The 19,196-nt window shown below is 38.4% G+C and overlaps 1 protein-coding gene across 5 annotated transcripts in view; it reads left to right on the top strand.

Annotated features, from left to right (window-relative positions):
• LRRC4C (leucine rich repeat containing 4C) overlaps window positions 1-19,196 on the top strand; it is a 156,861-nt gene that overhangs the window by 32,722 nt on the left and 104,943 nt on the right. For 2 of the 5 annotated variants that reach the window (XM_034645516.1, XM_019805901.2), the window contains exon 2: window positions 16,123-16,203. The exons of the other annotated variants lie outside the window; for them this stretch is intronic. The gene's annotated coding sequence lies outside the window, so the exon portion shown is untranslated. The remainder of the gene's footprint in view (window positions 1-16,122; window positions 16,204-19,196) is intronic. 5 annotated transcript variants of the gene reach the window in all.

Below are 19,196 nucleotides of genomic sequence, written 5' to 3'. Positions count from 1 at the left end.
GTCTTCCAACAGAGGCACACATATTTGCTACCTCACTGAAGAATGCCTTATGCTGCCTTTTCCTGAACACTGGAAAACGTATCAACCATAACACACGGTCTTTTCTTCTGATAAAACCTAGCCCTAACCCGCCTTTTTTGGAGACACTGTATTATGAGAGAGAGAAAAATCCCAGTGAACTTTGATTTGTTCTTCTCCTTTATCAATAACATTGTGTCTCTTTTTTCTTTTTAAATTTATTATATATTATTTTCAAAGAATTGCTTCCTCTGTATATTTTGTTAGTCCTTTTGTGTATGCATGCTTTTTGCATTTTTTTCTGGTTATCTTCTAGAAAGAGGCAAAATTAATTTTAAAAATAATGATGTGGAGAGAAGAAAGGTGATGAATGTCAGTGGTTGCTTATTAGTGGGCTGGTCTACTCCTATATATTATTTTCGATGATAATTTGGTTATACAAATGGTAGTGTTTGATACTCGTCCCTGTCATCTCTCAGGAAAGCTCTTTGCGCAAGTATTCGTTTTATTTCTGTAGTTCTTTTACCTATGGAGAACAGGACACCTTTGTGTGATGGGTATATGTTTGGAGTAAAGACTGCGATGCAGTCGGCTTCCCTACATTCTGGCTCTGTCACTGGACTGGTAAGCTGTGAGACCTTGGGCAAGTCACTGTACTTTCTGCATTTGGGGTACCTCATTTGCAAAATCAGGGCAACGATAGGACGAAATAGAGTCATTATGATGATTAAAGAAGCTCATGGATGTAACAGTGCCTGGCATTTGGTAAGCATCTTGGAAGAATGCAGGATTTTTCACTCTTCCTACTCAGAGCAGATTTAGGTTAGAGTCAAATGTACTTGGAGACTTAATAAAAGATAAGTTTAAACATTCATGGTAGAAGGAAAAAGGTGCTGAGGTTTTTGTTATTTCCCCTGTGTGTTTGGTAACTTAACTGGTCATGAAATATGATTGCACATTTTCTCTATGAGTAGCTTTGTGCTAGAGCCTGCAAGTGATATAACAAAAATATAGGAGTCGTTTGAAGGGATCTTGAATTCTAGTTGGTGAAAAAAGGCTAAGCACATGAAATTAATTAGATACATTAGTGCCATGTACATATATACATTGTTGCAACTGGGTAGTTCAAATCATTATCACTCCCCAAATGTGTATGAGAAAATTGAGAAACAAGCATTAGTTGGAAGAATTGGGGAGTTTAGACAGAAATTGTTTTTGAGGTGGATTTTCATTTTCAAAACTCCCAGCTATGAGTGAAGCCAGTTCGTACGTGTGTTTGAGCATTTAGATTGGGTCCAAATCCAAGCTTGAGGACCAGGAAGTGGGGTGCATCACTCTAAAAGATCCCCCTCACTATAATTGCAGGTTGAGATTAAAGATTCACGTAGGAACTGTGAAGCCTGAGACAAATGAATCACAATGCTCAATTTTGCTATTTTTAGGAGACAGGCACCTTACTGTAATATTCAACTATACAGAACAACTCACCTGGTAATTCCAGAATCCTTGAAGGGCTCATGGTATTACAGAATCATATCCTCTGTTAATGTTCTACCACGGCCTGATATAGGCTTGAATAATAGTTGTCTCTACCGGCTTTTAAAAAGTAAGGGAATTTATTTTCACATAGCACAGGACATACAGAGGAAGACAAGTTTTGGGTTATCTCAGTGGGTCAACAGCAGCATGGAGGACAAACATCTTTCTGTCATTTTGCTCTGCTTTTGTCTGCTTGTCACCTTTGTCTTCAGTCACACACACACACTCCCCCCCCCCCCCCCCCCCGCCGTGGTCACAAGAGATTGCAGCAGTCATTGGCATCACATCCGGACATGAGTGAGCCCAGGACACTGTCTTCCTTGAGTCTTTTAAGAGTAAGGAAAAATCCCCAAAATCTCCACTAAGCCTACCTTTCTTTATCATATGCCCAAACCAGTCACCAGCAAAGGAAATGAAACAACCATGATTGTGTCAGATGAGTCAAGACCTACTCTTTGAGGTTGCCTTGAGAGCTGCATGGAGGAGAGTTTATTTAGGAAACTAGCAAGAATGGTGATATGAATACATGTGTTTTGGCATCAATAGTATCTATTACATTTGGCATATATAGTAGAATACTTTTACATTCTTATTTTTATGAAAGAAATAAAGGAGGAAAAGAAGGAAGGAAAGAAGGAAGGATGGAAGAAAGGAAGGAAGGAAAACACTGCAAGATGTGTTTTGTTTCGTCTTTATTATGCAGCCAATAGCATTCTTCTGGTTTGTTTCTGTCAATTCCAGGTAGAGAACAATAAACATATCATTGAGCCAAACATTATGATCATATTGTCAGAAACTGATTAGAATTGGGTGACCACTGCTTTTTTTCTTGGCAAGGGGTCAATTCATTGCAGTAATGTATTAAATAGTCCTTCAGAAAAGAAGAGCCAAAAAACAATGTCCTTTGGAACTAACACTCTTAAACAGTATCCAAATTAATGGAAAGTGCCTGCACTAATGAAATAAAACATCAGGGCTTTGGCAGGAGGTGATTGGCAGAAACACCCAGTGGCTTGGTACATCTGTCTCCCGAAGACATAAATGAATTCCTCCTTGTAAAGAGAATGAATAACTGTGGCTGAGGCTGAAGCCCTGGTCTAAAGAAAATGACTTCCTGTTTGCTGCCTGAGTACCTAGGAGCACATTTCTCAGCCTGATATCTTTGTGTCTACTAAATTAAGATCCTGGGTGTAAAGATAAGAAAGATTCTCCCTCTGCAGTCGTGACTACTTCACCAATTCGTGTTTAGTAAGAGAAGCTATGATGAAGGGCCCTTGTACCTTCTTCTGGTTGTGTAATTGATGGCTTGGCTTGTAAGTTTCTTTTTTTGCTTATTCATTCACTGATTCATTCATGCATACATTCACGTAATTATTTAAGAGCGTCTGCTCTTTTCCAGGCATAGCTTTGTGCTGAGCATGTCAAGGTTTGCAGAGGCCAGGGTCCTATATTTGGATCATGTGTAGGGCAGTGAAGGAAGTCAAGGGAACTATGCCATGTGCTCTACCATCATGTTCTCTACATAATTCCTTCCAAACACTTCTCACAACCCTGTAGGACTTTTATCATTTCCTCCAGTTCCAGGAATAGAAAATGGAGGATTAGACATTAAGTAATTTTTTCAGTGTGACACTAATTATTGGTGGTGATCTTAGCTTTGAACTCACAATTATGTTACTCAAAAGCTGGGATCGTTCGCCCTCCCCACACCACCATGAATCAGATTGTTTTCTACCCTAATTACAAATTTACCCTGCTCTCTAGATACCCAGATAGCTTTACTAACAATCCTCTATTGTTATTTCTAAGAGTTGGCTCTCCAGAAGTGTGAGTGGATCCAAGACAATCCATCATAACTAAAATAACCATGCATCTCAGAGCTGAAGTCAACCAGTGATAGTACTTGAAACTTAGATATTCAAGAATATTAGAGGGGCGCCTGGGTGGCACAGCAGTTAAGCGTCTGCCTTCGGCTCAGGGCGTGATCCCGGCGTTATGGGATCGAGCCCCACGTCAGGCTCCTCCTCTATGAGCCTGCTTCTCCCTCTCCCACTCCCCCTGCTTGTGTTCCCTCTCTCGCTGGCTGTCTCTATCTCTGTCAAATAAATAAATAAATAATCTTTTAAAAAAAAAAAGAATATTAGAATTATGCCTAAGGAATGAATAAATGGACTCTGAGGGAGAGCTTTTAAGCTTTTCTAGAAGTAAAATAAATGAGAGTCTGCTTGAGATTCTCTGATGCTCTCCCTCTACCCCTCCGTGCTGTGCACGAGCACTCTCTCAAATACATAAATCTTTAAAAACATGGGGCACCTGGTTGGCTCAGTTAGTTAAGTGTTTGCCTTCAGGGGCGCCTGGGTGGNAAAAAAAAAAGAATATTAGAATTATGCCTAAGGAATGAATAAATGGACTCTGAGGGAGAGCTTTTAAGCTTTTCTAGAAGTAAAATAAATGAGAGTCTGCTTGAGATTCTCTGATGCTCTCCCTCTACCCCTCCGTGCTGTGCACGAGCACTCTCTCAAATAAATAAATCTTTAAAAACATGGGGCACCTGGGTGGCTCAGTTAGTTAAGTTGTTTGCCTTCAGCTCAGGTTATGGTCTCAGGGTCCTGGGATGAAACCCCACATCAGACTCCCTGAGCCTACTTCTCCGTCTCCCATTCCCCCTGCTTGTATGCATGCGCCCTCTCTCTCTCTGTGTCAAATAAATAAAATCTTTTAAAAAAAGAAATGAGTAGCAGATTGCTCAAACCTTCCTGTCCAGCCTTTCCATTCTGCTTACTCCCAATTCATGGCATTACTCTGCTTCATTCAGACCTTCAGTTTTTTTGTGCTCTTCTCTAACATCTATCAAAGTCAGCTTTCAAATCCTCATTTTAACTAAAGTGTGAACAACTAACGTCATTGTACAGGTCTGATAGGACCAATCCTATAGTCCTTTCAGTAAGAGTTAGGATAACTTTTGATCTTTATGAAGATTTGTTCTTGAGAATTTGGGGCTTTGTTTCGGGGCTTTGTTTGGTAGTGTGGGGCTTTGCCAGTTTGGGGACTGGCAGCAGTGACGCTCATACTTGGTAGCACAACCATGACCCAACTGTCACCTGTAAAGAGACAGGGAAGATCAGAAACGATTGGCCCCTGGAATTAAGCTAGCTCACTAGGTAGCTGTTTTCTCTATCTACCTTAGAGATTAGGTAAAAGAGATTGAATTCATTTCACAGTGTGATATTCTGCTTTGAAGGTTAACACAAGGGGGAAAGGGCATGATTTATTACTATAGCAAATTATATAGTGGGAGTAACATCATTATAATGGAAAAAGTTCCTCAAAACAATACTGTAATGTGTTAATCACTTTATAGGTATTAACTCACTTAATTCTAAAAACAACACGGTAGACTATCTCAATGTTTTCCCATTTTAAAGTTGAGAAATCTGAGACAGAGAATGGTTAAAGGACTCACACAAGGTCCCTCAGCTGAATTTGAACCTGAGGCAATGGGTAGCTATTGGACTTTAGTGCATCTTCAGGGTTAGGTTTTAATAATCCATAAATCAGTTTATTTTCATCACCTCCCTTACCAAGAACAAACCGTGTTCACCCTAATACTTTGAAGAGGAGAACAGGGCAACAAAAGAAGTCATTTACTTTGCTAATCTAATTTGATCATCATGAGTATTTGGGGGGATAGTTACTCTTATTCTCATTTTATAGATAGCATAACTGAGACTTACAGAGACTTACACGGTACTTATAACATGTTTTAGTCCCTCAGCTAGACATACCAAAGAAGCAAAACAAGATATATCTGCTGCTACACCAGCTCTGCATACCAACCTACCTTGTTGGTTGATGTTTAGTCAAAACACCAAGTACGCAAGCAAACAAAAAGTAGGAGATTGTTTTGGGTAGTGTTCTCGAATACCTCTGGTTTCCAATAATACCATTATAAAATCAAACATATTCCAGAGAGTAAAATCTTTTACAGCTCCTATTGAATTTCCTAGTCCAGAAGTGGCCTTAGGTTTTCGAACATAAAAATATAGATTGAGAATCTAGGCGAATGATAAATTTGAACTTCAGTACCAATACTTTTGCAACCACAATAAAAATACTTAGGCATTGCTACTGTCAGCATAAATGCCAAATAACATTTTATTCATTTGAGGATTAGGTGAAATCTCTCCTGATAACAAAATTATTTTCTCTCCTGTCACGGACATTCCTAAAATTTCACCCAGACATCATTAAAGTGTTTGTGCAAACACTTCATTTAGTAGCAAAGAGGCAGTTAAAGTCTGGGAGGATGAGTCTACAGTCTTCTGTTTGTCAAAAAGAAAGTATTGATGTTTTTTGCAGTGATATGTCTATATGAAAGTGCTTTGACAAAACATTATTTATGAGTAAACAAAAAAACATGTCATATATTTTAATATATGAATTACATAAAGGTTTTGATTGCTTTACTTTCATTCCTCATATATTCTCTCCTGCAACTATATAGAAGTTTTCCATTTTGTGTATTAAAGGTTATAGGGGCAAGTAAAATTGATCCCAAGCCCACATTTATAAGGTGGGCCATTTTATCTTTGCCATCCTGTGGGTTTCAAACCATCTCTGCTCCGCACAGAAACCCTGAATGAACGCAAAATGTAGTAAATATTTTCAGAAAGGGCTTTTTATTTTTTGTCTCCTCTTGGAAAGCTAAATCAATACTTGACCTTTTCACACCCCTATCAGAATAAAATGGACTCTTTCTGCACTGACTTGGAATTCTAAAGTGTGTGGTAAGATCCATTTGTCTTGAAAGCCATCTGTTCCTTGGGGTACTCCATGAGTGTGTGTGTGTGTGTGTGTGTGTGTGTTGTACAAAATTGCTTGGTCGCTGGATGTGAATAATAATTTTGTGGGTTACATGATGCTTTCACTGTAACATTTCATTTGAGTCTTCTGATTCTGTGAAATACATAGGATGGATCAATGAATGGATGGATGGATAAACAGATGATAGATACATGATAGGTTGATAGATGATAAATAGATGATAGATACATAGATAGATAGATATAGAATATAGTAGGTTGACTATAAGTATCAATGATTCACTAAAGCTCAGTGAAGCTATGTTCATGTCTAGTTAAAATATGGGACCATGGGGTGCCTGGGTGGCTCAGATGGTTAAGTGTCTGCCTTTGGCTCAGGTCATGATCTCCAGGTCCTGGGATGGAGCCCCACATTGGGCTCCCAGCTCAGAGGGGAGTCTGCTTCTCCCTCTCCCTCTCTCTCCCCCTGCTTGTGCTCTCTCTCTCTCTCAAGTGAATAAATAAAATCTTAAAAAAAAAAAGGACCAAATGCCAAACAAACCTTCTAACACTAAACTTGAAAGGGGGCCCTCCAAGATGCATCCCAAAAATAGGGGCCCAGGTGAGCATGCGGCCTCTGTTGTATCACAGCACAAAAATGCTGCAGCAAGAATACTGGAAAATGACATTTGTCAAAGCATTCTCAAGAGCAAAGTCTGTGTAACACAAGATGTAAGCTCTTTTAAATTAAAGTAACTTGGTGGCATCCAGGTTCTTTAAACTGAAACCAGATAAAAGGAGACCTGTTGGTGTAAACTGAAGAGGTGAGACAGTGCTTTTTCTTTGTTTCTTAGCTCAGGTATAGAAGCCCCCCCTCCACTCCAGAATCAATCTCTTCTACCAATGGCACATTCTTTTGCATTGCAGTAATGTTTACTTCCCTTTCTGCATGCCCTTGGGGCTTGGGGCTGAGGCCAGTCCAGGGGGTGAGGAAGTGAGGACCTGGGAAATATCTCAGCTGGTATGTTTGACTCTGAATGTGGCTGCTCTTTGGAGGAGACATGGCTGCAAGAGGAACTGTTGTGTACGCTGTGGTGCCTGCTGTTTGCACCTGAGAAGAGTCAGGGGGTGAATGTCCTTCCGCTTACTGAGTAGTTACATGACATCACACAATTTCCAATTGTCTTGGTATTGAATCACTTCCTCTTTATAGGAGCAAGAATAAGCACTGTCTCAGGGTCTGGTAACAAAAAGTAGAAACAATGTATCTAAAACCAAAGAGAGGCGACCAATAAAACGAGGCTACTGAAATTATGGTCTTGTACGATTTCTAGGAGATCGTGCATGAGTGCCAAGTGACCTCCTTTCTGACTGCTCAGGAGGGGCTGGTCTTGTTTTTGCCTTTCTTTCTTGCAAAAGTCACCAACTTGCCAGACGTGTGCACTGCTGTTGCTTACAGTTTACCAGTGAGAGTAACAGATACTCATCGATTTGATACTATGAGAAAAGACAAATCTATCTCACTTTTGGAACTTTAATTAAAAATGCAGCTCAGAAAATAAAGGAAGACGTGTAGGGCCGGTTCACTTCTGAGGTGAGAGGTAGTCTTTCATCACAAACAGATATTAAGATCACAGTGGTTCTGCTTTTCGGGCCAAATAAATGGTTAACTAGTCTACAGAAATAAGCAACGTCAGATGACTTTAAATTGTTCTGCACTAAATTGGGAGGAGATGAACATCTTATCAGGAAGAAAGGCAATGTCATAGTGTCTGTGCTTCTTGATTTAATTAAGTCCCTCCAATTTTGAAATTTCAAAACAAGCATCACTTTTTTCATGAATGGGTCTTTGATTGGGGGGAGGGGGGAAGCCGTAGCAATTCACTGCATATTTTAGTGAGCAAAGCATGTTAAGGATGATGTATTTAGAGATATCAGATTACTTTTATCTCGTTTTCTGAACGTGGTTTTCCAGGAAAGGTTATTATGTTTATGGGTGTATGTACGCACATATGCAATATAGTTCATGTATAGAATTATATTTAACACGTATATGCTTTCTTTTATTTCTTACACAGAGCCAGAAAAGTATTTTTTCTACTGTGACATCCAGTGGCTTTTGATCTCACTTTCCTTGAATACAGAGTTTAATTTAGCAGTCATGTTTGTTTCACTTTTGAACAAAGTGTGAATCTAGTGCGTTTTATAATGCAGGATGTAGTTATTGGGAAATGAGAGTCGTTTTATTCCAGCCAACAGATTTTAATTAACTGTTTGCTATGGGCCTCATACTCCCCGGTGTATAGGATGGAAGAAAGTACAGTCACTGCTCCTGTGGTCCCCATGATCTAAAGCAGGGGTGTTAACTGGGGGCGATACTATCCTCCCTTCAGAGGAAACTTGACAATATCTACAGACGTACTTGGTACTTGGTTGCCACAACTGAAGGGGAGAGGCTACAGCCCTCTAGTGGGTAGAGACCTGGAATCCTGCTAAACTGCCTGCAATTCACAGGACAACACAATTAAAAAATAATTCTATGGCCCCAAGAGTCAGTAGTGCTGAGATTGAAAAACCTGGTCTGTAGAGCGAGAAGTATGTAATGCACTGTGATAAGCACTATTTTAAGGACATGAATAAAGTGTTGGGGAAAACTCAAGGAAAGAGAAATGGGGGTGAGGAGGTGTTAAAAAAAGCTTTGTGGAGGAGGCGACATAGGAAATCAGCCCAGAAGAAGGAAGAATGGTTTGTTTAGCTAGGGAAGGACAGAAAAGCAGAGAGCATTCTGGGAAGGGGTGCAAAGAGGAGGAAAGTATAGGAAACGAATCTTTCCACAAAGCTTTTACTGGAGGCAGACTTCGATTCATGGTTTTATACACACCGGGTTACTAACAGAACTCTGTGTAAGAGGGTATCTATTATTGTTTTGTTTTGTTTTGTTTTGGTGTGTGTGTGTGTGTGTGTGTACGTGTGTATTTAAGCTTCGTACATAAAACTTCCGAAGAGAAGAGACCTAAAATCATTTTCCACTGGTGGGGGGAAGCTTTCCAGGCCTCCTGGCTTCAGCTTTTCCACAGTATAGTCAGAATGTCTATGACTGACTGCTACTTCTTGCTATCTTGCAAACCTTTCTAGAACTGGAGCTCAGGGAAAAGGCTTTTACATAGCTTAGAACCATTTCGGATTTAACATAGCCCTCATGTCTGGACAACCCAGAATATTAAGGCCTTCACTCTCTGACAGGAAAAGGGAAAAAAAAAAAAAAGCAACCAGATTGTAAGTCAGCGTTTCCTTAGTACCAATGGTACTGTGCGGTGACCCAGTGTGGACGCTGGAGTCCCAACTCAACAACTTACCCATCATGTGACTTTTGATAAGTGGTAATTTTTTTTTTTTTGCTTCCATCATCTCCTTTTGTAAATGAGTGCAATGTTTTCTATATCATAGGACTGTTTTGAAGACTAAATACCATGCATATATAGCTTGATATGTACTAGGCACTCAATATTAGTTCTTTTCACTTCCCACATTGTGGTCTGAAAACATGGGAATTTGGTTAAAGACCAGTCCTGTGTTTTGAGAGATACTATAAGCAAGATTCTCACCCTTCTGTTTGGCAGAGAAGACATTGCAAAGGATAGCTTTATAAAAGGTCAATGCTAAATGCTGTGTGCAGATAATGAGGTTGTTTGAGATTCATTCAATTAACAAAATGAAAGGAGTGTGATGCACTCAGTAGGTGCGCTGAAGATGTCTTCTGAAATGTTGATGCCGATGGCACACATGGTGATTAAAAAAAGGTCCATATTTAAATTAATAAAAAAAGAAAGAGAGAGAAGAGGAAGGAGTTATAGGATCAGTGGAGTAAGGTTGAAAGCAAGAAAGATAAGTTTAAATACAAAATTTTTTTTCAGTCTTTTGAGTGATTAAAAGACAACCATAAACTCCACCTGGGGAAATCATACCACTTTGTCTCCTGTTGAGAAGTTGGTATTATTCTTTGCTTTTGTGTGTCAACATGCTCAGTTTCCTATTAAGTATGGCAGGAGGAGTCAATAAATTATTTTCAATCAACAAATTATTTTCTGTTTCCTATGAGTATAAATACTAAAAGAAATGCTATATTGCATTTTATTTGTAATGCTTATATTTTAGTTTGAAATTTCATTGAATCGTGAATTTTATCATTAAAAAATGATCTCCTTCAATAGTCTACAAAAGATGGAAATAAAAGTATGAGACTTGTGCTTATGGCCTCTTACGTAAACAGTGATTGATGTTCAAACTAGAATTGTTAAAAAAAATCATAAGATATGTTTGTTTCTTTTAGTTAATGTCTTTCCTCTGGTACAAGTATTAGGGGTGAGGGAAACCACATGTTTCTGTTCATATTTCTCCCACTAATAGGAGATGAGATGACTTTCATCACAGTTAAGTTAGAAGATTGAATCTGTCATTTATATCACCTCACGGAAACATCTAAATGAAATGCCAGTATTATCATTTTCCACATCCCTTAATCACCATGGAGATTAAGTACCAAATCAAAAGTCCCCAGAGTTAACCAAAAACAAAGTAATATTGAGTATTTGATGTCCAGAAATGTATGGACCAATTCTATTAATTTCTTTTTCTTTTCCCATAGCAATTGATTAAAAAGCAAAGAATTTCCTAGTGTAACGATCCATGTCGTGTATATGAGAATCTAACATAACTTAAGACTCCAAAAACACTTAAACAGAATTAATGATAATAGCATGATAATCAAAATAGGTAAAATAATAACATCTATAAAAATAATATGTCTATATTGAACACTAAATGCCAAGCACAGTGCTACCAGTAATATTTTGTTTAATATCAAAAAAAACCCTCTAAAAATAGAGCATTATTATCCATATTCTACAAATGAGGAAAATAATCCTTAGAGTAAATTAATAATGTGACTGAACTCATGCACCCAGAGAAGGTGACAAGACAAAATCAATTTGAGTGTTTAACAAATCTGCAGTTTTAAGTAATGAAATAGATTGAAATGAGATGGAATGGAATAAAGTAGGATAGGATGGCAGGGGGTGGGATGGGATAGGATAGAAGAGAAAAGTTAGAGTGTACCACATATTGCAAGGTTTGATTGCTGAAACTTTTTTTTTCAGTTTTGAGAGTGAGGGAGAAAAAGAGAGGGAGAGAGAGAGAAAGTGAGATGTTGCACCGTATAGTGGATTTCTTACGGGGAGATACAATACCAAAACTAAACATTTTGGAGAAGCAGCACTCGAGAATGCTTGGCTTCCCTCCAACCCCCATATTGCCATTACATAATCCAAACAAAATAATTTACTTATTTTGTTCCTGACTGACTCTTGTAATATTTAAAGATCTGAAAGAATGACTCTTTTGCAACATTTCAGCCAATTGCATTGGATTCTGGAGACATAGACTGAATAATAGATTGACACCCTAATCCAAAACGGCACAGCTAATTAGTGGCATATTTGGGAGTAGAACATGGGTATCTGATTACTATTAGATGTGTACTTTGCATTCTGGTTTTTTTTCTTTCTTTCTTTCTTCTCCTAGGCGTTGAGGATTAAATGAATAAAGCATCAGAAATAACAAGTTGTAGGCTGTCAACTCCTACTCATTGACTAGTATATCTGTAACACATGGGGGCCTCTCTTGCAATGAAATTACAACAGTGACTATTTATTAACTGCTTCTTTAGCAGAACATTGTGTTTAGGTATAAGCTATGCATTTATTGTCTTGAGCTTCTAGTATGGATGAGGAAAAAAAAGATATTCATTTATAAATAATGTAGTGACATATGTAAATAATAGGTTAAAAAAATTAAAAGGTTTTTAAGTGAAATGTACAGACCATTACATTGTTCAGAGGATGGAGAGGGCACTTTGACTTGGGTGAATATTAAGTCAAGGAATTGTGGAAAAGGCAGAATTGAGTCTACTTAGAGCCTTAGGTGGCGTCAGGATATTCCAAGATTGATGAAGATGTGGTCAATTCCGAAATTCCTGAGTTAATAGGTGAAAAATCAGGATTGCCACAAACAAAGCAGCTGAAGAATGAACTGCTCAACTGCTAAATGACTCTTTAGGGGCCTGTTGATATTATAATGTAATTTTGTGCTAGTTGGTCATGAGCTATTAATTGGAAAAAGAAGTCTATTTATGTGGTTATCCCAATCAGAGCGTGTCAAGAAATCCAGGTGCAATGGAATATGCCAATGTTTCTAGTACAATATACATAGTAATAAATGCTTCAAGGTCAAATTCTACCTCTTCTTTGAAGCCCACTCAGATTCTTAAAGTCAGTCCACACTTAACCTTTTCTCTCTAACATGTAAATTGCTACATTACACCGGGTGCGTAAATACTGTCCTGATGTTGTAAAACAAATGTCTTGTTTGCACATCTCAGCTTCTTAGATTATAAACTTTTAGCTGGTGTTGAATTTTTCTAAGCACGTTCCTAGTTCTTTGTACACGCTACATGATGAAAACAGATTTGATGATTGGTTAATAGAGCGTGTTCTTTCATATATAGCTTAGGAAATCACAAAATTAACTCCTCAAATTCTCTTGCTTTTTTATGGTGTTAACTACATGTTACCAATTATTACAACTCTATACTTGGTACATCCCCATCTATCCTTTAAACGCTTGTGACAGGTAACAACTCTTATACTTACCTCGGCGTACTACGCCAAATGTAGTGCCTGCACATTGTGGATATTGAGTGAATAATTGCCAAATGGAAATTGAATGAATTTCAGAAATAATAAGCATGATAAATATAGGAAGCCTACCACAGAATGAGCACAAGGAAAGCTCTCAATAAACATGAAAGGAATGAATGAACGAGTCACGGATTCTAAGTTTTGCCACTGGCTAGTTGTGAAACACGATCAAATCAGTTTTTTCATCAATAATATAAGGTGTTTGGATATGAAGCCTGGTTTTCTAATTACTTTTCAGACTCTGGGAAGGTACTTCAGCACTTCCGTGAAAAATGAAATATTTTCTTAGCCAATGGTATGCATTTAAAGGGCCTTAGTTTATGGTGGGCCTAAGATACTGTTTTAAAGCAAAGAGCCCCACTACTAAAATGGCTTGAACAATATTGGTGTAAATTACAACGTGGAAATTTGCCTTTTTAAAACCAGTTTGGATGCATGCAATTTAAAAGTCCATCTTGCCTGCTATTCCAGAAGGCACATTCACATGAATTTCACATTAATTTTGTAGGAACGTTGGAGGCAACGTTAATAAATTTCCAAGGCATATAGCAGTTCTTTCACTACACAAAGAGAGAAATGTATATTCATTTGTCATCCATACAATGAGCATCAAAGAATAATAATTTTTAACAGATTGGAATAAAATATTTCATTTTTTAGTCTTTTCCTCACCCCATATTCTCTTTTTAATTGAAGAGAGAAACATGCTGAAGACATTTTATTGAGTTGCTCCTTTGATGAACTCTTGGGTTGTTTGGGTGTTTTTCCATCTCCCTGGGTAATTTACATCGGCAGGTTGGCAGGTAAAATCTAGTTGCTTCAATTGATCTATTGGAATGTAAGAATGACTATCGATTGGCACTTATTTAGTGCTATAAAATCGAGATTCTGAGCCTGAGAAATTCTGTGGCTTAGTAATAATCACAATAATAATGGTAGTAAATAATAGTAGTTAACAATAACTAAGAGCTCTATTTAATTTTATTTGTTGTTTCCTAAGCACCATGCTAAATCATTTAAATGTACAATAATGTATTCTCTGTGACAATCCTGTGTGATAGGTTCCATTATTACAGGAGAGGCAGTTGAGCACTTTTCCTGAAGTTAATACTTAGCATGTGGTAAGTCATGATTCAGTGATCTTGGGGTCTACTAGAAAGGAAAACAAAAGGACACACATCGATTTCACACAAGGTAGAGCATCATGAGTTCTAACGGAGAGACATGTACAAAATGTCATTCTCTAAGGTGATTCATCTACGTTTTGATTCATCCGTTTATTTGTACAGCTATACTCTTGATGTTCATACACTCTCGATGTACTTTTATCCAGAATTCTAGGGTTGGTGGATTCCATTGCCAGGATCCTTCTCTGGAGAGCTGTTCACAGAGCCCTCTTGCTGAGTACTTTTAGGGATAAACACACTCCTTATGGGCAAGTGTCTCTGCTGCTCAGTTTATGTGCATAGGATTTGAGCCAAAGTTGGTTTCCCTCCACCCTCCAATCTTGGTTTTGCTCAGTATAGCCAATTAGTGACTATGATCATTCGTTTTCAACAAGCTAATCCTTGTTGGAGGCCCCTGTTTGGCTCCCTCCCCTCTCCGCATGTCTTTTTTTCAGGGTTAACATTGCTGTATTTCTGTAAGGTTAGAACTTTGTAATCATGTAATGTGTTTGGCGAGAGTGCACGGCACATAATAAGTGATATATAAGTAATAGATGAAAATAATGATACTAATAAGAACATAATTGTTATTTTTTGGATAAGGCATATAGAATTCTTATTCTCCTGGTTGACCACGTTTTGTATCGAATGATTTAGATATAGGTACCAGCTTTCCTTAAATATGCTTCTGCTAATAGGACATAGTGCTTCAGGTTCACTTGTGTATATCATTAAAATGAGCCCAGTAAATTAAACTCTGGTTTAATGATTGACTTAATCGGTAGGGATATTGGCAGTGCCCATTTTTGCATACATAACATCTGGGTTCTGACTTGTGGAGTCCTTATATTTAAATACCCTTTTAAAAACCTAAAACCATCGCCTGACTTCGTGATTGCTCATTAGGAAATAGTAATATTGAAAAGAAGAAAAAGGGAAAGGTGGAAAATCACCTAAAAAAATAAATAGAAGCCATTTCAGAGATACAACTCTATATAAGAATGAGGGAAGGAAGATAAATACGTGTAGCTGAAGCATGACCAGTGATAAAGCAAGTCCTCCATTCAAAGGTTTAATCCACTTTTTAAAAATAACCATACCAACTCTTTGTTTATTAATGGAATAAAATTGTAATAAAATGGGGGGCACCTGGGTGGCTCAGTCAGTAGAACACATGACTCTTGATCTCAGGGTTGTGAGTTCGAGCCCCACGTTGGATGTCGAGATTACTTCAGAATAAAATCTTTAACAAATTGCAATAAAATGAAAAGGTTTCACTACAGACCAAAACCAGACAGCTGATTAAAAAATGCCAAAATGTGCAGCTCCTTAGAGCCTGGAGTCCCTTTTAAGGTCGATTTTGAATGACTTGTCCAGACGGGGAGTCTTCCAGGAGGAAATGCATCTTGGTCTAGGGTTAGGTCAAGGGCTGGACTCCCAGGACTCCCCTGAACCTTGAGGAGAAATCTCTGAGGCAGATCCCAGACAGAGGAAGTCACTAGATCCTCAGAAAGGGAGGAATAGATATTCCATTACTCTGGGTGGATTTTCAGTTTCAGCACTTCTCTGGTAAAGGACATGCCCAAAGCTGACCTCTCCTGGATTGCCCGTTGGTGGTAGGGAACAGCACCCCATGCCGTTCTGAAGTCCCAAGTTGAGATATGATGTCAACAAACTGGCACACCTGGAGTCCCCAGTGCCATTTAAATATCTTTTCGTCTCCTTGTATGTTGCTTCTGGAGGGGGGCTACCCTAGGATGTGGCTCTTAGTCTTGTGGAATAATGGCATTTTCAGGCTATCTGGAATCTTATGTCATCTAGTCCAATCACCTCATTTTGCAGATCAGGAAACTGAAACCAAGAGAGAGGGGAGTTGCCTAGAGTTACTCAGCTAGTCAGTGACAGACAACAGTGGAACTTGGGGTAAGTCGTGTGGCCTCTTTGGGCTTCTCTTTGTGAATTGATACCTTGGAAATGAATGCTAGGTCTACATGAGCCCTCTAAAATTCCTTCATATTCTAACATTCTAGATATGTGATGTTTAATTTTAGACTTCCGACTTCCAGTGTGATTTCCATTTTGTAATAATCAAGAGGCTCTTGTAAAAAGGATGATAAATACATGCCTAAATGACAGTGTTCAAGCATTCTGATGAAGGCTAACATCTAGTTAATAATTTTGCATTATGTACAGATATTTACCTTGTATATGGCATAGATTTGGATTAAAGATTTTGAAAATGCACTTGGTTTTGAATATGGTTGATAATTTACTGTATTACATCCTAACACTACAAACAACTTCTTAATGAAACTATAGTAAATGTTTCTTTATTTTTATTGCCTTAGATTGTTTTACTTATTGCTGGAAAGTTCAGGTCACATGAATGAATAAGGTTGCTTGGAAAGTCCTGCTATATAGAATAGAAATGCCCAAATCGGTTTGGGTTCATTGCAAACTCCATTGCTTGTAAGCAAGGATTGGATTTTTTTTTTCTCTCATTTCTTCAGCAGGCATTGTTTCAACAAACTGACAGCAAATCCATTATGTTATGGCAGCTATAAAAGCTTTCATCAGGAGTGTGTGTGTTTAGTGTCTCTGTGTAGGATAAGCTGGGTTATGGGAGGGGCAAGGGCAAAAGACTCAGGAGTAAGACCCACCTGTGGTTTCAAGTCCTTGGCTCCACCGACTTTGGCTGGGTGTTGTGGGGATAATAGGAAGCGCAAGGAACTTAGCCTCTTTTTTTTTTGTCTGTTTCCCTTAAGCTCATCAGATACAAGTCTTTCCAAACTCTGTGAGCTACTTTAAATATCCCTTTTCCCCTCTTAAAGATATGGATTCAGGGGCGCCTGGGTGGCACAGCGGTTAAGCGTCTGCCTTCGGCTCAGGGCGTGATCCCAGCGTTGTGAGATCGAGCCCCACATCAGGCTCCTGCTATGAGCCTGCTTCTTCCTCTCCCACTCCCCCCTGCTTGTGTTCCCTCTCTCGCTGGCTGTCTCTATCTCTGTCAAATAAATAAATAAAATCTTTAAAAAAAAAAATTTAAAAGATATGGATTCAGTTGTTTTTTTTTTAAGTACAGTTTGTAACATAGAGAATTCTGAGGGTAGAGAATTCATTGGTTACAGAGGAAGCATCTTTATACCATGGGCATGCAAATTCTCAGACATTTATTACCTAGATGACATTTGACAAATTATGCGTAATGGTGTTTACAGAGATAACAGAGGGAAGCAATGGAATAATGTATATGAAAGAAATGTGCACAATGGAAAGCATGATAACAATCCTTGTGGGTTTTTTTTTTTAATACTGCATTTTAAAGGACACAGGTATATAGAAAAGAGTGAGGGGTAGAGAAGGAGAGGCTCTGAGAAGCAAATATTTTACTTTTACGATGAAATCATGGCTTAGAGCAAAGAGCCGACTAGGATGCAAGTGAAATATTGCTGCTAGAATATCAGATGTCCATGCTTCTTAAAATATTATGTACATTGGAGTCACTTGGGGATATTGTTAAATACAAACTCTGATTCTTTAGATCTGGGGTGAGGTCTGAGAGTCCACATTCCTAAAAAGCTTCCAGGCAATGCTGACGCTGCTGGTCTCCGGCACACTGAGTAGCACAGTCCTATGCTATCAGATTAACAGGTGTAACCAAAAATCAACTAAGTATTTTACTAGGAAAGAAATTAAACTGCTTACATATTTTGGGGGCATTCACATATCAAGGGAATACCCTCCAACCTGGCTAATGCCCCTCCTCCTTGCCCCACAATAAAAGAGCTTTCTGTACTTTCTGGTTTTATTATTAAGTGTTGAGAAAGCATTCTGCTACTACTGGTTAGGGTTTCTGGCTGAAAGAGTGTAACAAGATAGGGGTTTACAGACAGACGATTAGGAGTAAGTACCATCTAGAGAACCAATACGTTGTGAAGGCAGTTGAGTAGCTTCTAGTTCCTTTACCAGGTCTTATCTAGTAGAGGTCATTGAATCGTACCATAAGAATTTTGGATATGTGATTGGTTGTCTTAAATCACCCTTTTTTTGCCTTGGCACATTGCATATTTACATTGTCTTTTATCTCTCATTTCCCTAACAAAAGTATGAACAGGGAGAAAACATGTGACATGTTTCCCATTTTTATATTTCAAATTCAATTCAACACACATTTGCAGAGTAATGGGTTGCACAGTGGTGGACTAGGCCCTGGGAGGGGCAGAAGAATCAGGAAAATAGTCCCAGGTATTCTCAGTTTGTGTTTAGATACAGACATAATAAATAACCAAATACAAGGCAGTTAGAATTTTAAAAACATACCAGATCTGAAAAGAATACGATGAAATCTGAAAGAAATAGACAACAGTTCTCCTGGGGAGGGAATTAGACATTGCAAAGGAAGAAGGATTTGGAACATGGTCATTTGCACATAGAGGACAGAAATCAGCTTGAGGCAAAATCTTTGTCATATTGTGGTTGTATAAATGGAGAGCAAAAGCAGAGACAAGAGGTCAGTGTAATTCAACTAACAGAGTGCTGAAATTAAAATATCCTCCTTTGGAATTGAGGCTAAAGCCTAGAACTTATGTGGGATTGTTGGAGGTACGCGAGGCCGGACTGGGTAGTGTTTTATCTGCTGCTTCTCTCAAACTTTGATTTTTTTTTCCCCCTATTGGGCCTATTTCCCTAGACTCTGCAGGAGAAGAAATCACCTTTTATATAAACACCTCTCCTTGGCAATTGGAACGCAGCACTTTAGAAGATAATGAATCAGGGATGGGAGAGAGAGAAATGATTCCAAATTGCCTTAAAAATATACTCCCATAATACTCCCAATATACTCCCATAATACTCCCAATATACTCCCATAATACTCCCATAACTCATTGACTCATTAGGTGCTTCTTTACGACTCG

This window comes from Ailuropoda melanoleuca, chromosome 16 (assembly GCF_002007445.2).
Source record: "Ailuropoda melanoleuca isolate Jingjing chromosome 16, ASM200744v2, whole genome shotgun sequence".
NCBI classification, from domain to species: Eukaryota; Metazoa; Chordata; class Mammalia; order Carnivora; family Ursidae; genus Ailuropoda; species Ailuropoda melanoleuca.
Note: the sequence above shows the minus strand (reverse complement) of the source record. Positions and strands in the feature narration are given on the sequence as shown.